Consider the following 23893-nt stretch of genomic DNA (forward strand, 5'->3'; position numbering starts at 1 on the left):
GAAAGATGTGCCCAAATCACCCCACACGAACCTCAACTCATTGCGAAGGAATTCGGTGCAAATAATCAGATGCCTCAGGGACTTAGACTTTCTTTGAATGAGTTCTGCTTGTACCTGCATTCAAGCTTGAAACAGCAACTGGGCTTCCATCTCACGGGAGCAGCGTGTAGCGGTTAGTGAGTAGTTGGCGAGGTTTGGTGTTGATGTGCATCGCTTTCAATCTTTGCAATTTCACCAAGCAAAGATATGATGAATCCAACTGTCCCTGTCAGCATTTTGTTTGAGTTGAATCACAGGAATATCTGCAGTCAGGAGATGAAAATGAATTAAAATATAAGACTGGCTTCGGGACAATCAGAATACTTCGTCACAGACAAGGCACCGGAAGGCTGGAAGGTAGATCACACCGGTTGTGGGAGAGCTGGTTGGCGGTGACATGGAAGTGTCTGCAGTGTGCGGGACCAGACTGCTTCCTTGCATCCACAATGAATGTCCCTCCATTTATTTGGGAAAACTACAACTGAGAGTGGACAAGTTCCATCCCGGTCGGAGCAATCTGAAGCTTTAACTGACTGACACACTGGTTTGGGATGTCTTGCAATGTACATTTAAGTTAGTCTCTGTGGCGCAATCGGTTAGTGCGTTTGGTTATTAACCAAAATGTTGGTGGTTCGAGCCCACCCAGGAGCGAAGCATTAAACTGTTATTTGGTGCCGCACAATTCCAGGTTGACATTGTGCGTTTTGGCTGCACGAATATATTGTGCAAACATTGCCAGCTGTGCTGCTATCCAGTGAGTTCCCACTCTAATACTTTTAGGAACATTCATTTCATGTAATAACAATTTTTTGCATGGATCATGTTCCTCCATCCAGTCCACCAGAAATAAATTACGTTATTGGGTTTAAAGGAAATGGTGGAAATTGTCTGACCGATCGTTGTGGCTTTGCTCAGATTCTGAGTTTCAACAGTCAACAGTTTGCGAAGGATTACCTCATGGCCAATGCCAAGCACAAAAAGTCTCTCAGCATTCGTTTTGGAATCCGTCAAATTTGCAATGTCCTGCGAGGCGCCTTAATTCGGCGACATAGCTCGCCACTTCCTGGCCCTCCGACCGTTCGCACGTGTAGAACCGATACCTCGCCATCAGAACGCTTTCTTTCGGATTTAGATGCTCGCGGACCAGCGTACACAATTCTTCAAAGGATTTAGTTGTTGGTTTCACCAGAGCGAGAAGATTCTTCATGAGGCCATAGATTGTTGCCCCACAGAAGGTAAGGACAATCGCCCTTCATTTGGCAGCGTTTAAGTGCCCTTCCAGCTCGTTGGCCACGAAGTATTGGTCGAGTCTCTCCACGAAGGCTTCGCAATTGTCCACTTCTGAGAACTTCTCCAGGATACCAACTGGTCTTTGCATTTCCACGTGGTTGTTCATTGTCTCGTCGCCAATTGATACGCTCATAATAAAGGATGAAACTGAGTACTGTGAACAATGAGTAATTGTGACCTTAGCTCCTGTAGTAAGACTCCAGAGTGCAGGTACCTCATGGGATCCCTTGGGACTCCAACAGGTAGGCCCTCTGGTGGTGGTGTGATACAGGTGGCCAAGGGTTAAATACATAACACAAGGTGTGAATGGAAATCAACCATCAAAAGCCCTGTCATTAACCACAGGGGTTTCCTGCAATTTTCTGATCGCAAAGCGCTTTCAGTCCTTGTCCTTAAAATTGCAGACGTGGAAATTGGGGAGTTTAATGACTTTGAAAGGAGAACATTGTTGTTTGGTGCAGTTCAGGTCAGAGAAATGTTTGTGAAAGAAACTTTTTGCAGAGAGAGGGTTTGAGCATTTCAGCTTGTTGCTGAACACTCCTCTCTGGGCGCTGAGCGAAGCAGCAGTTTCTGTCGTGTAGTGGTTATCACATTTCCCTCACACGTGAAAAGTTCCTGGTTCAAGCCTGGGCAGAAACATTATTTCTCAAGCAAAAACGTGTCTGCAATAAAATTGAATAAAAGCTGTTTTGGACACGTTATTGCATGAGCAATGAACATTTAAAACCAGTCTCCTCAAATACAGATTGTATAAAATCAGATCTGGGATAAAACTTCTTCAAGGATTAAAGTTTCATGAAATATTGAAGTTCAGTTGTTGAAGTTTCAGCTATCTATTCACATTTATTTCATTCTGTGAAACAGCACGATCGGTTTATACCAGCAGCTCTAAGCTGTATTTGAAACCTGCAAACAAATCATTAATTATTCGCTCTTCCCCAGTTCCAGAGCTCAGAGGGTTATTGTCCATCCCTGGGATGCAAGCTACCTCGGACCCAGGCAACAGCTCCCCGTGCAACGAGCACAGGCTCAGGAAAACTCCGGGGGAAGAGAGTATCCCGGTCACTGGGCCTTCCAGCAACAGTGAATAAGTGCCCGGTCTGAAACGTTCCAGAGTAATTACTTGCAACTTCAGCATCGAACAGTAAGGATGGCCGAGTTATCTCAGGCGCTGCTTTCATTATTTGATTAAATTATCAACTCTCCCTCAGTTCGCATTCTTTTCATTGTGCAAAAGAAGATCATGGGTTCATTAATGATGTTTTCCTCTGAAAGCAACATAAAAGTTGCAGGAAAAGTAATCGCCCAATGTTGAGGCTCGATCCCACCACCCTGCAAGTAAGAGTCTCATGTTCTATCGACTGGGTTAGCCAGGCTTCGTAACATTTACCTTGTCAATCCCTTTCAGAATATTGTCCGGTTCAATGAGATCACCTCTCATTCATCTAAACTCCAGAGAGTATCGGCATATTCGACACAATCTCTCACCATAAGACAGTCCTCTCATCCCAGGAATCAATCTGGTGAACCTCTGTTGTACCACCTCCCAGGCAAGTATATCCTTCCTCAGATAAGTAGACCAAAACTGTGCATAGTACACCAGGTGTGGTCTCACCAGGGCCCTGTACAATTGTAGCAAGACTTCCTTACTCTTGTACTATGGGCTATATATTTGGTACTATGGGCCGAATATCCTGTTTTTCCTCTGATTCAGCGGTTGTGTGAAAAGTTATTAAAATTCGACAGTCGCTCAGCAAACATATTTGTATTTTCTTCAGTGTGCAACACATGTGGGTCGATTAATGATGATTGAAACAATTATTCATTATTTCGCAGACTTGAATTATTTTTGTCAATTTGCTCTGTAAAAATGCTTTCTCTGACCAGGAAACAAACCCAGACCACGGCAGTGAGAGCACCAGACACTAACCACTAGACTACCAGGGAACACTGCTTGCAGCCTCTGCGATAGCTTTAAATATAGTCAGCTTACAATCACAGCTGAGAATTGTGCGGTGACACGGCGTGTAACTGGATTTGCTGGGAGCAGCGTGGAGGCCCCGACCTGCGTGAGAACACCAGCGGCAGGTCGGGGCCATAAAAGGAGCGGTGAGCCGTGGCCTGGGAGCAGCGTGGTGGTGTACCACGGCAAGGTACAGCGCGAGCTGGTGCAGGAGGGCGACGGCAGCGAAGAGTGATGTCATCAAAGTCCAGGTCGGTGATTGGAGCGTGGGCAGGTACAGCAGGAGCAGCGAGAGACTGTGGAGGGATGTGATCGGGGCACAGGGGCGGCGTGAGTTCAGGGCCAGGGGCCGAGGGGCAGCACGGACCAGCTCACACTGCGATATATGTGTCGGCACTGGGTCCGTGCAGCAGAGCTGGTCTCCAGTCGTCTTGGATCACCCTTGCCACTGGACCAAGACCTCGCTCTGTCAAGCCCGTGTGATGGATGGGGTGCAACGGCCACCACACGTTAAAAAATCCACGCACAGCCATCTTCCACCCTTCAACATGCAGTTCGGGACCTGGAATATTAGGTCCATCATTGAAACACCTGTGAACTCATCCTTTTTTGGCGTGGAAGCAAGTCATCCTCGCTTCGAGGGACTGCCTATGATGATGGTGAACTGGAATTGCTGCAGTCCGCGGGCAGCACGTGATGAAAGCGGGCGTGAGAGGGTGAGTGACAGGTGGGCACTGCTTCTGATGCTGTCTGACCCACGGTGGGAGTGGCCGGGGATTTTAAAGCCCTTTCATTGCACCAATGCAGGGTAAATGAAACTGTGTTTCAGGAACCTTCATGTATACAAACATGGGCATACTGCACTGTAGACCTCGTGGTGTAAGGTAGTGTGTCTGACTCCAGATCAGAAGGCTGCGTGTTTATATCACGTCGGGGTCACTGTACTTTTCCATATTGTTCTTCCGGAATTGAGATTTACTTTGCTGTATCACAATTTACTTTCCCACCCATCTTTCTATCATCAGCAAACTTGGCTCCATTACACTCGGTCCCTATATCCCTGGGATAGGGGAGGGAAGACACACCGGAGAAGTGTGAGCTTGTGGACCAGAGAAGTTGCAGCTGCTGGAGCTGTGCGTTTTATGGGGAGGGACGGAGGAAGAGCCCGCCGAGCGACCGGAGAAGCTGAGAAGCTGCTGTGCTTTTCATCGGGTTTGACACTGTTTAAAAATGGCAGAGAGCCAAGTTTTCTCTCCGTACTGCCCATGCGCGAAGGTGTCGGCAGTGTTTTCGGCGCAGGCATTTGGCTCCGCCCCCCACTTCACCATCGACACCACGCCAGGACTCCGGGGACTGTGCACCGCGGCGAGGATGGGGCGAGTTTATCCCCGCACCGTTTCCAGCGAGCAAAGTCAGTGCGCTTGAGGTCAGTGCGCCGACAAAACTGCTTGGGGAAAATCTAGCCCTTGAAGAGTAAGGAGTACACTGAAGGAAATACAAATATGTTTCCCGAGCAACTGTCAAATTTTAATAACTTTTTATACAACCGTCGAATCAGCAAAAAAACAGGGCACTCGGCCCATAGTACCTAATATATAGCCCACAGTACAAGAGTAAGGAAGTCTTGCTACAATTGTACAGGGCCCTGGTGAGACCACACCTGGAGTACTGCGCACGGTTTTGGTCTCCTTATTTAAGGAAGGAAATATTTGCCTGGGTGGAGGTACAACAGAGATTCACTAGATTGATTCCTAGGGTGAGAGGACTGTCTGAAGTTAAGAGATTGTGCAGAATGGGCCGGTACTCTCCGGAGTTGAGAAGAATGAGAGGTGATCTCATTGAAACACACAATATTCTGAAGGGGATTGACAGGGGAGATGCTGGGAGGTTGTTTCCCCTGGGCTGGAGTGTCGAGAACCAGGGGGCACAGTCTCAGGTTAAGGGGTCGACCATTTAAGACAGAGATGAGAAGGAATTTCTTCACTCAGAGAGTTATGAATCTGTGGAATTCTCTGCCCCACAGGCCTGTGGATGCTGCGTCTCTGAATATATTCAAGGCTGCGTAAGATAGATTTTTGGAGTCTCGGGGAATCAAGGGATCGGGAGATCGAGCGGGGAACGTGGAGTTGAGATCAACGATCAGTCATGATCTTATTAAATGGTGGAGCAGGCTTGAGGGGCCGTATGGCCTACTACTACTCTGATTTCTTATGTTGTTACCTGTGCTGGCTCTGTAAAAGAAATTTCCAATTAGTCCCATTCCTCAGCACCCTGCAAATGTTTCTTTTTCAACGATATTTCCCTTTGGAAAGTTAATATTAAATCTGCTTCCAAAACCCTGTCAGGCAGAAAAATATTCACATTTATTTTATACAGTTCCATTTTAAACAGGCTTTGCATGTCATGAATTATTATCCCTTCCCATTTTACATACAGCATTTTAAGACCTTGCTTTAAAATATTTGGTGCCTGTGACACCAGCCATTGTTAGATTTAGTCATACACCATCCTGACTTGGAAATATATCGGTCGTTCCTTCATCGTCACTGGGTTAAAAGCCTAGAACTCCCTCCCTAACAGCTCTGTGGGAGCATCTTCACCACACCGACTGCAGCGGTTCAAGATGGTGCTCACCACTATTGTGTTCCTCACACAGATGAGGCTGCACACAGAGAGATTAAAGTAACAGTGACCTCATTCTTTAATAAGACATTCCAGTGTGAGGAACAGGCCTCAGGGGCCGGCTTATATATAGTGCTCCCAAGGGATCCCTTGGGACTTCAGGGGATGAGCTCCCTGGTGGCGGAACATGGGAGTGCATGCTTTACAGATACACAACATCACTCCCTGCAAAGTCAAAGTGAAAAGTATTTACAAGGTGAGGCGGTCGGGAGCCTTTCTTTCCCTGGTGGACTGCCTCGGTACAAATGTCTGTTCTGGTGTGCTGGCTGTGCCCTCGCTGGGCTGGCGTGTTGTTAGCCCTGCAGGGCTGCTGGGTGAGCCTGGCCTTCCTGTGTCATATAACCGAAGTCAGGTCGATCTTGGTGAACGTCTTGCCTCCTGCCAGCGTCGCAATTAGGTCGTCTGCCTTAGGTAGCGCGTATTGGTTCTGTCGCGAGAAACGATTGATACTTACTTTATAATCGCCGCAAATCCTGACTGTGCCATCACTTTTGAGTACTGGAACAATCGGGCTGGCCCACTCGCTGAATTCTACTGGGGAGATGATGCCCTCGAGTTGCATCCTGTCCAGCTCCATTTCCACTCTCTTCCTCATCATGTGAGGTACTGCTCGCGCCTTGTGGTGAATGGGTCGAGCCTCTGGGACCAAGTGGATCCGCAACTTCGCCCCGGAAAAGTTTTCAAATCCTGGCTCAAAAAGGGAAGGAAATGTTTTAAGAACCTGGATACATGAGGCCTCATCGACATGTGATAGCGCTCGGATGTCATCCCATTTCCAGCGGATTTTGCCCAGCCAGCTCCTTCCAAGCACTGTGGGGTCATCGCCCGGGACAATCCAGAGTGGCAGTTCATGCACCATGCCCTCGTAGGTGACCTTGACCATGGCGCTGCCCAGGACAGTGATAAGCTCTTTGGTGTATGTTCTCAGTTTCGTGTGGATGTGACTCAGGGCTGAGCTGAATGGCTTGTTGCATCACAGTCTCTCAAACATCTTTTTACTCATGATGGATTGGCTGACGCCAGTGTCCAGTTCCATGGCGACGGCTAAGCCATTCAATTTTACGTGCAGTATAATAGGTGGACATTTCAGCGAAAATGTGTGAACCCCGTGTACTTCAGCATCTGCCTCCTCTCTCGAAGGCTCTAAATTGCTTTGATCCACCATGGACCAATCTTCCTCCGCCACGTGGTGGTTAGCAGATTTTGCAGAGCTTGTAGCTCGTTTGCAAGCACATTGGAGGTGCTCCAGTGTTCTACAGCACTTGCAAACATACCCTTTGAAGCGTCATGAAAAGGCTGAATGGATGCCTCCACAACGCCAACAAGCTGTGAATTGCCTTGCATTTATTCTTTGTTGGGGACTCTGAGTCATCAGGATCACCTGAGCCCTGCTGGAAGTTACAAACTCGTGGCTTCTGCCCTGTACATTTCTGCTTGCAAACACAGTTCCAGTTAATTTATGAACATTGCTAGCACTTGTGTGCTGAGAGATTTGTTGGGTGTTATCACTGGTGGACATAAACGCCTGTACTGTTGCAATGGCCTTATTGAGGGTCGGTGTCTCTACAGTCAAAATTTTTCGCAGGATGGTCTCTTGGCCAATGCCCAGTACAAAAAAGTCTTTGAGCATTTGCTCCGGGCAGCCATCAAACTCACATTGTCCTGCAAGTTGCATGAGCTCGGCGACGCAGCTTGCCACTTCCTGACCGTCAGATCGCTGGCACGTGTAGAACCGATACCTCTCCATCAGCACGCTCTCCCTCGGGTTAAGATGCTCCCGAACCACTGTACACAGCTCCTCATATGACTTACCTGTGGGTTTCACCGGAGCCAGAAAATTCTTCATGAGGCTGTAGGTCGGTGCCCCACAGATTGTGAGGAGGACCGCTCTCCTTATTGCAGCGCTTCCTTCTCCATCCAGCTCGTTGGCTACAAAGTACTGGTCTAGCCGTTCGACATAAGCTTCCTCCGAGCTTGCTACCTCCGAGAACTTCTCCAGGATGCCCACAGTTTGCTGCATCTTTGCGTTGGATTCGTATTCTCGTCGTCAGTTATTGTGTTCCTGACAAAGATGAGGCTGCACACAGGGAGGTTAAAATAACAGTGACCTCAGTCTTTAATAAGACACTCCAGAGTGAGGAATAGGCCTTGGGGGCCGGCTTATATACAGTGCTCCAAAGGGATGCTGAGATCCCTTGGGACTTCAAGGGATGAGCTCCCTAGTGGCGGAACATGGGAGTGCATGCTTTACAGATACACAACAACCAACAGCTTCTCAAGGGCAATTAAGGTTGGGCAATAAATTCTGGCCTTGCCAGTGACACCCAGATCCTGTGAACCCATGTAAAAAAACACTATTTTAGGAGTCTGGTTCACAATATTCATTGCTGACGACACCAGGAATCGGGGGCAACTTTTGTCAAATTGGGCTCAAAACTGGAGCGGTAATTCCTACCGTGCACAGATAATAGCATCAGTATTGAAGGTAAAATCACATGGTGCTCATTTTCAGAATCAACGCAGTAAGATTTGAAATAAAGTGAAGGAATTTTATGGTGAAAGGATTTGGAAATTAAATGTGACTTGTACTTCGCTCTTTAATTAAACTTTGTGGCGTCTGTCTGCCATTCATGTCTCTGTTGAACAAGGAAGGAGGGGTTTAACATTGACCAGACTGCACTGCTCCTGATACTTGTGAGCTCATCGGTTATAATGAGATGTTTTTACCCATTGGTCAGTGCCAACTTTAGCTCAGCTGTTACTTCGTGATAGCAACTTTGTGAAAAGTTTGAATTGGTCTGAATGCAGTCGCTGCTTGGTGTTTTTGTTGTCATTGTAATCCCCTTCTTTCACACTGAAACAAATCGTAACCGTGTTTTTAAATTAGCAGTGTGAGATATTTAGAGAGCATCTTTAAATGCTTCACGAAAACCATTCCGCTCGCTTCAGCTTCCTGGGTTCGATTCCCAGTTTGGGCAGTAATTTTGCTCCCACTGTTTTTAATTAAAGTGAAGTAATTTAACTAAATTACATAGATGACCCAAAGCACTTCAGAGTGGTGTCAAAACAAATGAGTTGGTAATTAGAAATAAGGAATGTCAGAAGTTGGACTTGAGTTTCTGGGATGGAGTATAAATAACCCTCTGTGCACTGGAACTGGGAAGGGTGAATAATGAATGAGTTGTTTCCGGGTTTGAAATGCGGCTTACATCTGCTGGTATTAACCGATAGCATTGTTGAGCAGAATGAAAGACATGCTAACATGATCACTGAGGGTCAGTCGAAACTTCAACAACTTCATTTTAATAATTTGTGAAACTTTAATCATTGAGGAAGTTTTATTCCCTTTCTGATTTTACACACTCTGTATTTTAGGAGACTGGTTTTAAATGTTCTTCATGGAATCAGAGAAGTTTACAGCACAGAAGGAGACCATTGTCACATGAGCAATGAACATTTAAAACCAGTTTTTGTTTCAAAAATAATGTTTCCGCCCGGGCTTGAACCGGGGACCTTTCGCGTGTGAAGCGAACGTGATAACCGCTACACTACGGAAACTGCTGCCTAGTGCAGTGCCCAGAGAGAAGTGTTCAGCGACAAGCTGAAATGCTGAATCCCTTTTTCTGAAAAAATTCCTTTCACAAACAGTTCTCTGACCGAAACGGCACAAAACAAAAATGTTCCTTTCAAATGTGCAAATTATTTTTGTTAAACTTTTATTTTGCTTTCATGGGATAACATAATTAATGATTCGATAATTTCCTTTTGCACAATGAAAGAAATACTAACTGAGGGAGAGTCAATACGTCAATAATTTGTTCTGTGCTCTGCATGTTTGTAATGTCGCCAAGTTTGCTGATGATACAAAGATAGGTGGGAAAGCAAGTTGTGAGGAGGACGCAAACAATCTGCAAAGCGATATCGATAGGCTCAGTGGGTGGGCAGAAATTTGTCAGATGGAGTATAATGTGGGAAATATGAGGTTATCCACTTTGGTAGCAATAATAAAAAAGCAAATAATTATTTAAATGGGGAGAGATTACAAAATGCTGCGGTGCAGAGGGACCTGGTGGTCCTTGTACATGAAACACAAAAGGTTAGTATGCAGAAACATCCTGTCTGCATCCACCTTGTCAAGCCCCCTCATAATCTTACACGTTTCCATAAGATCACCTCTCAATCTTCTGAATTCCAATAAGTAGAGGCACAACCTACTCAACCTTTTCTCATAAGTTAGCCCCCTCATCTCCGGAATCAACCTAGTGAACCATCTCTGAACTGCCTCCAAAGCATCTATATCCTTTCTTAAATATGGAAACCAAAACTGCACGCAGTGTTCCAGGTCTGGCCTCACCAATACCCTGAACAACTGCAGCAAGACTTCTTTGTTTTATACTCCATCCCCTTTGCAATAAAGGCCATCCTGATCACTTGCTGTACCTGCATACTAACCTTTTGTGTTTCATGCACAAGTACGCACAGCTCCCGCTGTACTGCAGCACTGTGCAATTTTTCTCCTTTTAAATAATAACTTGTTCTTTGTTTTTTTCTGCCAAAATGCATAACCTTGCACTTTCCAACATGATACACCATCTGCCAAATTTTTTCCCACTCACTTAGCCTGGCTGTGTCCTTTTGCAGATTTTTTTGTGTCCTCCTCACACATTGCTTTTCCTCCCATCTTTGTATCATCAGCAAACTTGGCTACATTACACTCGGTCCCTTCATCCAAGTCGTTAATATAGATTGTAAAGATTGGGGTCCCAGCACTGATCCCTGCAGCACCCCATTAGTTACTGATTGCCAACCAGAGAATGAGCCATTTATTCCGACTCTCTGTTTTCTGTTCGTTAACCAATCCTCTCTCCATGCTAATATATTACCCCCAACCCCGAGAACTTTTATCTTGTGCAGTAATCTTTTATGTGGCACCTTGTCAAAATGCCTTCTAGAAGTCCAAATAAACCACATCCATTGGTTCCCCTTTATCCACCCTGTTCATTACACCCTCAAAGAATTCCAGCAAATTTGTCAAACATGACTTCCCTTTCATAAATCCATGCAGACTCTGCCTGACTGAATTCGTTTTTTCCAAAAGTCGGAGGAGCAGTGACCAGAGGAGGTGTGAGCAGCGGCCTATAAAGGCCCAGCGGGAGTCCGGGGATCGGCGGCAGTCGGAGGAGCAGCGGCTGGAGGAGCAGCGAGCAGCGAGCTACAGCTGGTGCAGGGTGAAAAGTAAGAAAGAAGTCAAAAGTAATCAATGGGTGACGTCACAGCCAAGAGGGTAAGTGATTGGCTGGTTGAGTGGTGAGTAGTTTTCTGTTTCTTTGATTTCTTCTTGTTCTTAGCAGCACGGAAACTTTGGAATTGTTACCAAATTAAGTAAATCAAATGGTTAAATCATAGCAGGAGAGCTCGGACACATGTCATGCTCCTCCTGTGCTGTGTGGGAAGTCAGGGATGCTTCCAGTGTCCCTGATGACTACATGTGCAGCAAGTGTATCCATCTGCAGCTCCTGACAGGCCACATTGCGGCACTGTAGCTGCACACGGATTCATCCACAATGCTGAGGATGTCGTGAATTGAAAACACCGTAGGTAAAGGTTACTCAGGCAGAGAGGGAATGGGTAAACATCAGGAAGAGCAGTGGAAGGAAGACAGTGCAGGAGTCCCCTGCGGTCAACCCCCTGCAAAACAGATACACCACCTTGGGTACTGTTGGAGGAGATGACTTATCAGGGGAAGGCAGCAGCAGCCTAGTCCATGGCACCATGGGTGGCTCTGCTGCACAGGAGGGCAGGAAAAAGAGTGGGAGAGCTATAGTTATAGGGGATTCTATTGTAAGGGGAATAGATAGATGTTTCTGCGGCTGCAATCGAGACTCCAGAATGGTAAGTTGCCTCCCTGGTGCAAAGGTCAAGAATGTCTCGGAGTGGCTGCAGCACATTCTGGAGGTGGAGGGTGAATAGTCAGCTGTCGTGGTGTATATAGGCACCAATGATATAGGGAAAAATGGGATGAGGTCCTACAAGCTGAGTTTAGGGAGCTAGGAATTAAATTAAAAGGTAATAATCTCAGAATTGCTACCAGTGCCACGAGCTAGTCAGAATAGGAAATGCAGGATAGCTCAGATGAATATATGGTTTGATGAGTTGCGCAGGAGGGTGGGATTCAAATTCCTGGGACATTGGAACCGGTTCTGGGGGAGATAGGACCAGTACAAATCGGGCGGTCTGCACCTGGTCAAAACCGGAACCAATGTCGAGGGGAATGTTTGCTAGTGCTGTTGGGGAGGGGTTAAACTAATATGGCAGGGGGATGGGAACCTATGCAGGGAGATAGAAAGAAGTAAAATGGGGGCAGAAGCAAAAGATAGAAAGAAGAAAACTAAAAGTGGAGGGCAGAGAAACACAAGGCAAAAATCAAAAAGGGCCACATTACAGCAAAATTCTAAAGGGACAAAGTGTATTAAAAAGACAAGCCTGAAGTCTCTGTGCCTCAATGCGAGGATTATTCGTAATAAGGTAGATGAATTCACTCAAAGGCAGCAATTCACAAATATGTTATAATTGGGATTCCAGAGACATGGCTCCAGGGTGACCAAGGCTGGGAACTCAACATCCTGAGGTATTCAACATTCAAGAAGGATAGACAGAAAGGAAAAGGAGGTCGGGGAACGATGCTGGTTAAGGAGGAAATTAACGCAATATTAAGGAAGGACATTAGCTTGGATGGTGTGGACTCTGTATGGATAGAGCTGCGGAATACCAAAGGGCAGAAAACACGAGTGGGAGTTGTGCACAGACCACCAAACAGTTGTAGTGAGTTTGGGGACAGTATCAAACAAGAAATTATGGATGCGTGCAATAAAGATACAGCAGTTATCATGGGCGACGTTAATCTACATATAGATTGGGGTAACCAAACTGGCAGAAATACGGTGGAGGAGGATTTCCTGGAGTGTATTAGGGATGGTTTTCTAGACCAATATGTCGAGGAACCAACTTGAGGGCTGGCTATCCTAGACTCGGTGATGTGTAATGAAAAAAGACTAATTAGCAATCTTGTTGTGCGAGGCCCCTTGGAGAAGAGTGACCATAATATGGTAGAATTCTTTATTAAGATGGAGATTGAAACATTTAATTCAGAGACCAGGGACCTGAATTTAAGGAAAGGTAACTTCGATTGCATGAGATGTGAATTGGCTAGAATAGACTGGCAAATGAGACTTAAAAGGTTGACGCTGGATAGGCAATGGCAAACATTTAAAGATCACATGGATGAACTTCAACAATTGTACATCCCTGTCTAGAGAAAAAATAAAACGGGGAAGGTGGCCCAACCGTGGCTAATAAGGGAAATTAGGGATCGTGTTAAATGCAAGGAAGAGGCCTATAAATTTGCCAGAAAAAGCAGCAAACCTGAGGACTGGAAGAAATTTAGAATTCAGTAGAGGAGGACAAAGGGTTTATTAAGGAGTGGGAAAATAGAGTATGAGAGAAAGTATGCTGGGAACATAAAAACTGACTGCGAAAGCTTCTATAGATATGTGAAGAGAAAAAGATTAGTGAAGACAAACGTCGGTCACTTGCAGTCAGAATCAGGCGAATTTATAATGGAGAACAAAGAAATGGCGGACCAGTTAAACAGATACTTTGGTTCTGATTTCACGAAGGAAGACTCAAATAACCTTCCTAATGTACTCAGGGACCGAGGGTCCAGCGAGAAGGAGGAACTGAAGGAAATCTTTATTAGTCAGGAAATTGTGTTCAGGAAATTGTTGGGATTGAAGGCTGATAAATCCCAGGGCCAGATAGTCTGCATCCCAGAGTAGTTAAGGAAGTAACCCTCGAAATAATGGATGCATTGGTGATCATTTTCTAACAGTCGATCGACTCTGGATCAGTTCCTATGGACTGGAGGGTAGCTAATATAACACCACTTTTTTAAAAAGAAGGAAGAGAGAAAACGGGTAATTATAGACCGGTTAGCCTGACATCAGTAGTGGGGAAAATGCTGGAATCAATTATTATGGATGAAATAGCATAGCATTTGGAAAGCAGTGACAAAATCGGTCCAAGTGAGCATGGATTTAGGAAAGGGAAATCATGCTTGACAAATCTTCTAGAATTTTTTGAGGATGGAACTAGGAGAGTGGACAAGGAAATACCAGTGGATGTAATGTATTTTGACTTTCAAAAGGCCTTTGACAAGGTCCCACACAAGAGATTAGTGTGCAAAATTAAAGCACATGGTATTGGGGGTAATGTATTGACATGGATAGAGAACTGGTTGGCAGACAGGTAGCAGAGAGTCGGGATAAATGGGTCCTTCTCAGAATGACAGGAAGTGACTAGTGGGGTGCTGCAGGGCTCAGTGCTGGGACCTCAGCTATTTACAATATACATCAATGATTTTGATGAAGAAATTGAGAGGTCTATCTCCAAGTTTGCAGGTACCTCTAAGCTGCGTGACGGTGTGAGCTGTGAGGAGGATGATAAGAGGCTGAAGAGTGACTTGGAAAGGTTAGGTGAGTGGGCAAATACATGGCAGATGCACTATAATGTGGATAAATGTGATGTTATCCACTTTGGTGGCAAAAACGTGAAGGCAGATTATTATCTGAATGGCGGCAGATTAGGAAAAAGGAAGGTGCAACGAGACCTGGGTGTCATGGTACATCAGTCATTGAAAGTTGGCATGCAGGTACAGCAGGCGGTGAAGAAGGAAAATGGCATGTTGGCCTTCATAGCTGGGGGATTTGAGTATTGGAGCAGGAAGGTCTTACTGCAGTTGTACAGGGCCTTGGTGAGGCCTCATCTGGAATATAGTGTTCAGTTTTGGTCTCCTAATCTGAGGAAGGATGTTTTTGCTACTGAGAGAGTGCAGCGAAGGTTCACTAGACTGATTCCCTGGATGGCAGGACTGACATATGAGGAGAGACTGGATTGACTGGGTCTGTATTCACCGGAGTTTTGAAGAATGAGAGGGGATCTCAAAGAAACATATAAAATTCTGACGGGACTGGACAGGTTAGAGGCAGGAAGAATATGCCCGATGTTGGGGAAGTCCAGAACCAGGGGTCAGAGTCTAAGCGATAAGGGGTAAGCCATTTAGGACCGAGATGAGGAGAAACTTCTTCACTCAGAGCATTGTTAACCTGTGGACTTCTCTGCCGCAGAGAATTGTTGATGCCAGTTCATTTGATATATTCCAGAGGGAATTAGCTGTGGCCTTTATGGCAAAAGGGCTCAAGGGGTATGAAGAGAAAGTAGGAAAGGGGTACTAAGGTGAATGATCAGCCATGATCTTATTGGAATGTAGAAACATAGAAAATAGGTGCAGGAGTAGGCCATTCGGCCCTTCGTGCCTGCACCACCATTCAATGAGTTTATGGTTGAACATGCAACTTCAGTACCCCATTACTGCTTTCTCGCCATACCCCTTGATCCCCCGAGTAGTAAGGGCTACGTCTAACTCCTTTTTGAATATATTTAGTGAATTGGCCTCAACAACTTCCTGTGGTAAAGAATTCCACAGGTTCACCACTCTCTGGGTGAAGAAGTTTCTCCTCATCACGGTCCTAAATGGCTTACCCCTTATCCTAAGACTGTGAGCCCTGGTTCTGGACTGCCCCAACATTGGGAACATTCTTCCTGCATCTAACCTGTCCAAACCCGCCAGAATTTTAAACGTTTCTATGAGATCCCCTCTCATTTGTCTGAACTCCAGTGAACCGAGTCTTTCTTGATATGTCAGTCCCGCCATCCTGGGAATCAGTCTGGTGAACCTTCGCTGCACTCCCTCAATAGCAAGAATGTCCTTCCTCAAGTTAGGAGACCAAAACTGTACACAATACTCCAGGTTGGGCCTCACCAAGGTCCTGTAAAACAGTAGTAACACCTCCCTGCCCCTGTACTCAAATCCCCTCGCTATGAAGGCCAACATGCCATTTGCTTTCTTAACCGCCTGCTGAACCTGCATGCCAACCTTCAATGACTGATGTACCATGGCACCCAGGTCTCGTTGCACTTCCCCTTTTCCTAATCTGTAACCATTCAGATAATAGTCTGTCTCTCTGTTTTTCAACCGAAGTGGATAACCTCACCTTTATCCACATTATACTTCATCTGCCATGCATTTGCCCACTCACCTGACCTATCCAAGTCACTCTGCAGCCTCATAACACACTCTTCGCAGCTCACACTGCCACCCAACTTAGTGTCATCTGCAAATTTGGAGATACTACATTTAGTCCCCTCGTCTCAATCATTAATGTACAATGTAAACAGCTAGGGCCCTTGTGGTACCCCACTAGTCACTGCCTGCCATTCTGAAAAGTACCCATTTACTCCTACTCTTTGCTCCCTGTCTGCCAACTAATTTTCAATCCACGTCAGCACACTACCCCCAATCCCATGTGCATTAACTTTGCACACTAATCTCTTGTGTGGGACCTTGTCGAAAGCCTTCTGAAAGTCCAAATACACCACATCAACGGGTTCTCCCTTGTCCACTCTACTGGAAACATCCTCAACAAATTCCAGAAGATTTGTCAAGCATGATTTCCCTTTCACAAATCCATGCTGACTTGGACCTATCATGTCACCTCTTTCCAAATGCGCTGCTATGATATCCTTAATAATTGATTCCATCAATTTCACCACTACTGATGTCAGGCTGACCGGTCTATAATTCCCTGTTTTCTCTCTCCCTCCTTTTTTAAAAAGTGGGGTTACATTGGCTATCGTCCACTACATAGGAACTGATCCAGAATCTATGGAGTGTTGGAAAATGACTGTCAATGCATCCGCTATTTCCAAGGCCACCTCCTTAAGTACTCTGGGATGCAGACCATCAGGCCTGGGAATATATCAGCCTTCAATCCCATCAGTTTCCCCAACACAATTTCCAGACTAATAAGGATTTCCCTCAGTTCCTCCTTCTTACTAGAACCTCTGACCCCTTTTATATCCGGAAGATTGTTTGTGTCTTCCTTGGTGAATACTGAACCAAAGTACTTGTTCAACTGGTCTGCCATTTCTTTGTTCCTAATTATGACTTCCCCTGATTCTGACTGCAGGGGACCTACGTTTGTCTTTACTAACCTTTTTTTCTTTACATATCTATAGAAGCTTTTGCAGTCCATTTTAATGTTCCCTGCAAGCTTCCTCTCCTACTCTATTTTCCCTGCCCTAATCAAACCCTTTTTCCTCCTTTGCTCTGTTCCAAATGTCTCCCAGTCCCCGGGTTCGCTGCTATTTCTGGCCCATTTGTATGCCACTTCCTTGGCTTTAATACTATCCTTGATTTCCGTTGATAGCCACGGTTGAGCAACCTTCCCTTTTTTATTTTTACATCAGACAGGGAGGTAAATTGTTGCAGTTCATCCATGCAGTCTGTAAATGTCTGCCATTGCGCATCCACTGTCAACCACTTAAGTATCATTCGCCAATCTATCCTAGCCAATTCACGCCTCATACCTTCTAAGTTACCCTTCTTTAAGTTCTGGACCATGGTCTCTGAATTAACTGTTTCATTCTCCGTGGTGGTGCGGCTCGAAGGGCCGAATGGCCTTCGCCTGCACCTATTTATTTCTGCACGCAGAGGGTTGTGGGGGTCTGGAACTCACTGCCTGAAAGGGTGGTAGAGGCAGAAACACTCACCACATTTAACAAGTGCTTGGATGTGACCTGAAGTGCTGTAACCTGCAGGGTTATGGACCGAGAGCTGGAAAGTGGGATTCGGCTGGATAGCCTCTTGTTGGCCGGCGTGGACACGATGGGCTGAATTGGCCTCCTTCCGTGCTGTAAACGTCTATGATTCTATGAACTCCTTCACAAAGAGTTGAGGTGCGTGTGGGGTGATTTGTGCACATCTTTACTCAAGTGACAACATTTCAAAGGTATCTCAACGGCTGTAAATCGCTTTGGGGCGTTATGAGTTCCTGACAGACGCTGCAGAAATGCAAGTGCTTCTTTGCAAAAGTTCGATGCAAATTCAAAATTCACAGCAAAAAAAGGGCTCGCCCGGGATCTCTCGCAAATTTCAAGTAACAACCCCAAAGTGAGAATCATACAACTAGACCAACGAGCCAACTGCTTAGAAAATATGGACATAAAGGCCTTACGAAGTGCTATCTGTTAATCAACCTCCAGTCAAATCTTCTCAGATTCTTAAAAGCATTGCCAAAGGAAAAGAATGAGTTTTACCCTATATGTCAAGGGATATCTTGGTGACTGCAATCAAGAGTTGCCACAACCAAGTAGCACAAATAGAACTTTGATGGGAAGAATGTATTCTCACTACCGTTGTGGTGTCTTTAGACTGCAGAGGCTGCACAGAGATAAAGTGTAACCATTATTGAAGCATTTTTAGTGTGTGTTGTTATTCTTGATCGGAGGAGCACATGAGACGGAATCAGTGACTTTGCCTTTTCGACATGTTTTCTGAAGTGCCGCACGGTCCCACTCCTGCAGTCAATGAGCTGTTGGGACGTTAATGTATCCATCATCATCATCATCATAGGCGGTCCCTCGAAACGAGGAAGACTTGCTTCCACGCCGAAAAAGGATGAGTTCACAGGTGTTTCAATGAAGGACTCGAACTACATCCCGATGGGTGGAAGATATCTGTGCGTGGATTTTTTTATCGTGTGGTGGCCGTTGCATCACAGCCATCACACGGGCTTGACAGAGCGAGGTCTTGGTCCAGTGGCAAGGGTTAAGCAGGTCGACTGGAGACCAGTTCTGCTGCACGGACCCTGTGCACACATATATCGCAGTGTGGGCTGGCCCGTGACAACCCTGGGCCACTGGCCCCGAACTCATGCCTCCCCTGGGCCCTGATCACATCCCTCCACAGTCTCTCACCGCTCTTTCGCCCCGATCTCGATGCTCCTGCTGTACCTGCCCACGCTCCAATCACCGACCTGGACCTTGATGACGTCACACTTCGCTGCCGCCGCCCTCCTGCACCAGCTCGCGCTGCTCCCTGGAGTAGTCTCCCGGCACCTCCAAGCTGCTCCCAGGGCCGCTCGCCGTTCCTTTTATGGCCCCAACCTGCCGCTGGTGTTCTCCCGTTAGTGTACCCAGGCTGTGGGTGGCCACCCCGAGCGCAGCAGAGGGGTTTCTGCATTAGTTCTGGGTGGGGACAGTATCTTTCCCCTTCTCTCTTCCTCTTGCCTATATCCCTCTGCTTTTATTTCTCTATTTATTCCCCCTGGCTCAGTTTCTCGTGTTTAAAAGGGAACAAAAGATGAAATGGGTGTCACTGTGGAACAATTTCTCTCACTCAAAGTTAGACGCACTACCGTTGCACCATGATGTCTAGGTAGCTAGCCGTTGATATTCAGGTTCAAATAAGAAAATATATAAATAATTCTACATGTATCATAACTGTTCCCTGGTGGTCGAGGGGTTAAGATCCGGCGCACTAACCTGGTTTCAATTGTCGATCAATTCATTGCGTAAAAATAATTGACTTCTGTGAGACGATTAATAATTGCTGTAATCACCATGAATACCAATACTTTCTGTGATCGACCGATCTTACAGATGATGTGGCTTCTCCTGCCCTTTGCTGGGCACGTGTTCCAGGTTTAATTTAGTGAACTGGGCGAGTTCGCTGATCGCGGGGAGAGGGTAGGAGCCTCTGTGGCCCCACTGTGAGGATGTGGAAGTGAACACGGTGGCTGGGTGTTCCGTGACATTTCTGTAAAGGGCAGTGGAGGAGAAGGATTGAGAACTTTCAGTGTGGGACAGAAGTTGTTTAAGGTGAGCCGACAAATTCTCGATCAGCACAGAGGGAGCTCACTGGTCAGCTCCCCTCTGTTGTGCTAGCTGTGCCAGAGGTTTCTGTAGTGTAGTGGTTATCACGTGTGCTTATCACGTTTGCATTACATATGAAAGGTATGAGGTTCGATCCCGGGAAGGAGCATTATGTTTTAACTTGCTATATAGGAACAATCAGAGGCGAGTTTCGTCTCCTGGCAAATGCTGCCTGACCTGCTGAGATTTCCAGCATTTGCTGTTTTTATTTGCTATTTATTCTCCTGGCAGAAGTGATCCCTTATTCCTGAAGTGCTCTTTATTTCACTTCAATAAATAGATAACTTTCAGTAGAGAAAACGGATCCACCGGGGACATTTCGCGTGTGACGCCAACGTGATATCCGCGACACTGCAGCCCATCAAAGGGCGAGAAACCACTGAATATAAAGGATGAGCTCACAAATATCAGGGGCAGTGCAGTCTGGTCAACGTCAAACCCTCCTTTCTTATTCAGCAGAGGCATGAACGGGAGTCAGACGCCACGACGTTTAATTACAGACACAAATGCAATAACACTTCCAAATCTTTTCACTGTAAAATTCTTAAAATTTATTTGAAATCCTACTGCGTTGAATCTGAAAATGAGCACCGTGGGATTTTATCTTCACTACTGATTCTATTTTCTGTGCATGGTCGGAATAACCGGTGCTGTTAAATTTGACAAAAGTTGCCCCAGATTCCTGATGTCATCGGCAATGAAGATTTTGAACCAGATCCTAAAATACAGTGTGTAAAATGGGTTAACATGCAGAAGAACATAAGAACATAAGAAATAGGAGCAGGAGTCGGCCACACGCCCCTCGAGCCTGCTCCGCCATTTGATACGATCATGGCTGATCCGATCATGGACTCAGGTCCACTTCCCTGCGCGCTCCCCAAAGCACAGGACAAATGATTGAAGTATCCGACTGTCCCTCAGTTAGCATTTCTTTCATTGTGCAAAAGAAGGTGAGGGGTTAATTAATGATGCTTTCCCGTGAAAGCAACACAAAAGTTTAAGAAAAAAACATACGGTGACTGGGAGGTGAGCGCTGCTTCTGACACCAGGTGGGAATGGGCGGAGATTTTAAAGCTCCTTGTATTGTGACACCTTCATACAGACGAACATCTGAGTCGTATGATGTCGACCTCGTGGCGCAATGGTAGCGTAACTGATTTCAGTTCCGAAGGTAGCGTGTTTAAATCACATCAGGGTTACTGTACTTTTAGATATTGTTCTTCCAGAATTAATATATTCTTTGCTGTTTGCCAATAACCAGACCCTTGCTCCAAGGTTTGTCTCACTGTTTCCCCGGTGTCAGACAGAGATACGCCTGCTGCCCTCATTTATTTCATGTGACAGGATACAAAAGTTCAAAATCAACCTGCAGGTGGCCACACCCAGCATTAAATAGTCAGGATGGCCGAGCGGTCTCAGGTGCTGTGTTCAGGTTGCAGTCTTCTCTCGAGGTCTGTGTTTAAATCTGACATTTCTTATTTTTAATCATTAAGTGAAACTCATTGTTTGACACCACGATCAACTCCTTCAAAGTGGGATTCAGCAGTTCACCTGCTCGCTTAACATTTCCGTCTGACCGGGTGCTGAAAGTGGCGATGTTTCCGCAGTAGAGCGGTTAACACGTTCGTCTCACACGCGAAAGCTCACCGGGCGGGAATATTTTCTGGAGCTATCTCCTCATGCATGCTCAGGGGCGAGTTTGTTCTCCTGTGAAAGGTCATAAGGTCATAAACATGTCAGGATAGGGGCCGGAGTAGGACATTCGGCCCCTCGAGCCTGGTCCACCATTCAAGAAGATCCTGGCAGTTCCTTGACAGCAAGTTTAAACATCTGGGGCGGAGCCAACAGGCATCTGGCTGCAATCAACGACAAAAACGTCTATTTGGTAGAAGCCCCGTGAGATCAATCGGTCGAGCATGATAATCTTAATCTCGAATTTGGGGGTTCGAGCCCCACGTTAACTGTTAAAGCATGTTCCAATTTGCACAGTGTGTTTTCGGTGTCTGGTTCAAAATGTTCATTGCTGGTAACATCAACAGGAGACTGGGCAAACAGTGAGAAAGACTTTAGAGCAAAGGTCTGGTTATTGTGAAACACCAAAGGAAATATAAATTCAAGAAACATATAAAACATAGAAAATAGGTGCAGGGGTAGGCCATTCGGCCCTTTGAGCCTGCACCGCCATTCAATGAGTTCATGGCTGAACATGCAACTTCAACATCCCATTCCTGCTTTCTCGCCATTGCCCTTGATCCCCCTAGTCTGAAGGACTGCATCTAACTCCTTTTTGAGAAGAATAACCTCGAAAAGAAATGTGACCCCGACACACAGGAAGAAGTGTTAAGGTCGAAGATTAAATGCTGCATTCCTCTGTACAAAAAATTCCTTTCACAAACATTTCTCTGACCGTAACTGCACAAAACAAAAATGTTCCTTTCAAAGTCATTAAACTCCAGAATTTCTGCGCCCCCCGAATCTCCTGAATCAGATGCCTCTAGTTTTGCCGACTCAATCCATGTCCCTTTGCAATGTTCTGCTTCCACCCACACTATGAAATGTGCCACTAACTTACAGAATCATGGAATGATTACAGCACGGAAGGCCATTCGGCCCGTCGAGCCCGTGCCGACTCTCAGCGAGTCCCACTCCCCCGCCCTTTCCCTGTAGCCCTGCAATGGTTGTTCCTTCAGACACTGATCCAGCTCCCGTTTGAAAGATAAGATTGAGTCTGCCTCCACCATCCTTTCAAGCCGTGCATTCCAGATCCTAACCACTCGCTGCTAAATGGCCACCTCCTGTTCCTGTGTGTAAAGTCTGGGAAACACTGGATCAATTCCTGCCACACTCACAGCCTTCCTAAATATAGCATCATCACTCTATTCTCATAAAACCAGGTCCTGAAGTAGAGGCCAGCTGTGTAGGTTGAAGCTCTGGTTATGTTCCGAACATTGCTGTAGTGTTTCCGTAATGTAGTGGATATTAGATTCACCTCACACGCGAAATGTCTCTGGTTCAAAACTGCGCGGAAACATTTTGAAAACATGTTGAATTAAATATTTGAAGAAATGGATTTATTCATAAAAGTGGTTCAATATTAACAAAAAGCAATGTCCCACAACTTTGTTAAATTTTCTGATATCTCTGTTCAGTTCTGTATGCACTCAAACTGAATGCTCATAAAAGTATTGGAGTGGGAACTCACTGGATAACAGCACAGCTGGCAATGTTTGTGGAATGTATTCGCGCAGCCAATCGCACAATGACAACCTGGAATCGTGCAGCACCGAATCCACGGGGAAAAACAGCTAAATGCTTCGTCCCTGGGTGGGCTCGGACCACCAACCTTTCGGTTAACAGCCGAACGCGCTAACCCATTGCGCCACAGAGACTGACGCAATTACATACTGCAAGACATCCCAAACCAGGGTGTCAGTCAGTTAAAGCTTCAGATTGCTCTGACCGGGATGGAACTTGTCCACTCTCAGTTGTACTTTTCCCAAGTAAAGGGTGGGACATTCATTGTGGATGCGTGGAAGCAGTCTGGTCCCGCACACTGCAGACACTTCCATGTCACCACCAACCAGCTCTCCCACAACCGGTGTGATCAACCTTCCAGCCTTCCGGTGCCTTGTCTGTGACGAAGTATTCTGATTGTCCCAAAGCCGGTATTAGGTATACATTCCTTTTCACGTCTTGACTGCGGACATTGCTGTGATTAAATGTGAACAAAATGCTAACAGGGGCAGTTCTATTCACCGTTTCTTTGCTTGGTGAAATTTCAAAGATTGAAAGCGACGCACATCAACCCCAAACCTCGTCACCTACTCGCTAACTCGACAAAACTTTGCATTTTCTTTCCATGCCAAGCATTTTCCATTAATTCATTGCAATGCCAACGCACTTTTTACCTGGCAAGACTGAAGTACAAGCTGTGATGAACAGTGTGAAACAGAAACAGCTACTTGTAAAACCATAGCCTCGATGGCATCTGTGTGAATTGTTCTGCATCGATAATTAGCAGAGAGCAAAGAGAGGAAACTGATGGTGTGGATGAGAAAAGGCCGAGCCAAAGTGTACTGCAGGAGATGA

The 23893-nt window shown here is 45.9% G+C and overlaps 3 non-coding genes across 3 annotated transcripts; 1 reads left to right on the top strand and 2 right to left on the bottom strand.

The window, feature by feature from the left end:
* The first annotated feature begins 616 nt into the window (after positions 1 to 616).
* trnan-auu (transfer RNA asparagine (anticodon AUU)) lies at positions 617 to 690 on the top strand. Its single transcript has one exon. It is a non-coding gene; the product is annotated as a tRNA-Asn (tRNA).
* Positions 691 to 9459: 8769 nt separating this feature from the next.
* On the bottom strand, positions 9460 to 9532 carry trnav-cac (transfer RNA valine (anticodon CAC)). Its single transcript has one exon. It is a non-coding gene; the product is annotated as a tRNA-Val (tRNA).
* A 13587-nt stretch (positions 9533 to 23119) lies between these two features.
* trnan-guu (transfer RNA asparagine (anticodon GUU)) lies at positions 23120 to 23193 on the bottom strand. The gene has a single exon. It is a non-coding gene; the product is annotated as a tRNA-Asn (tRNA).
* Positions 23194 to 23893: the final 700 nt, after the last annotated feature.

Source organism: Pristiophorus japonicus, unplaced genomic scaffold (genome assembly GCF_044704955.1).
Source record: "Pristiophorus japonicus isolate sPriJap1 unplaced genomic scaffold, sPriJap1.hap1 HAP1_SCAFFOLD_130, whole genome shotgun sequence".
NCBI classification, from domain to species: domain Eukaryota; kingdom Metazoa; phylum Chordata; class Chondrichthyes; family Pristiophoridae; genus Pristiophorus; species Pristiophorus japonicus.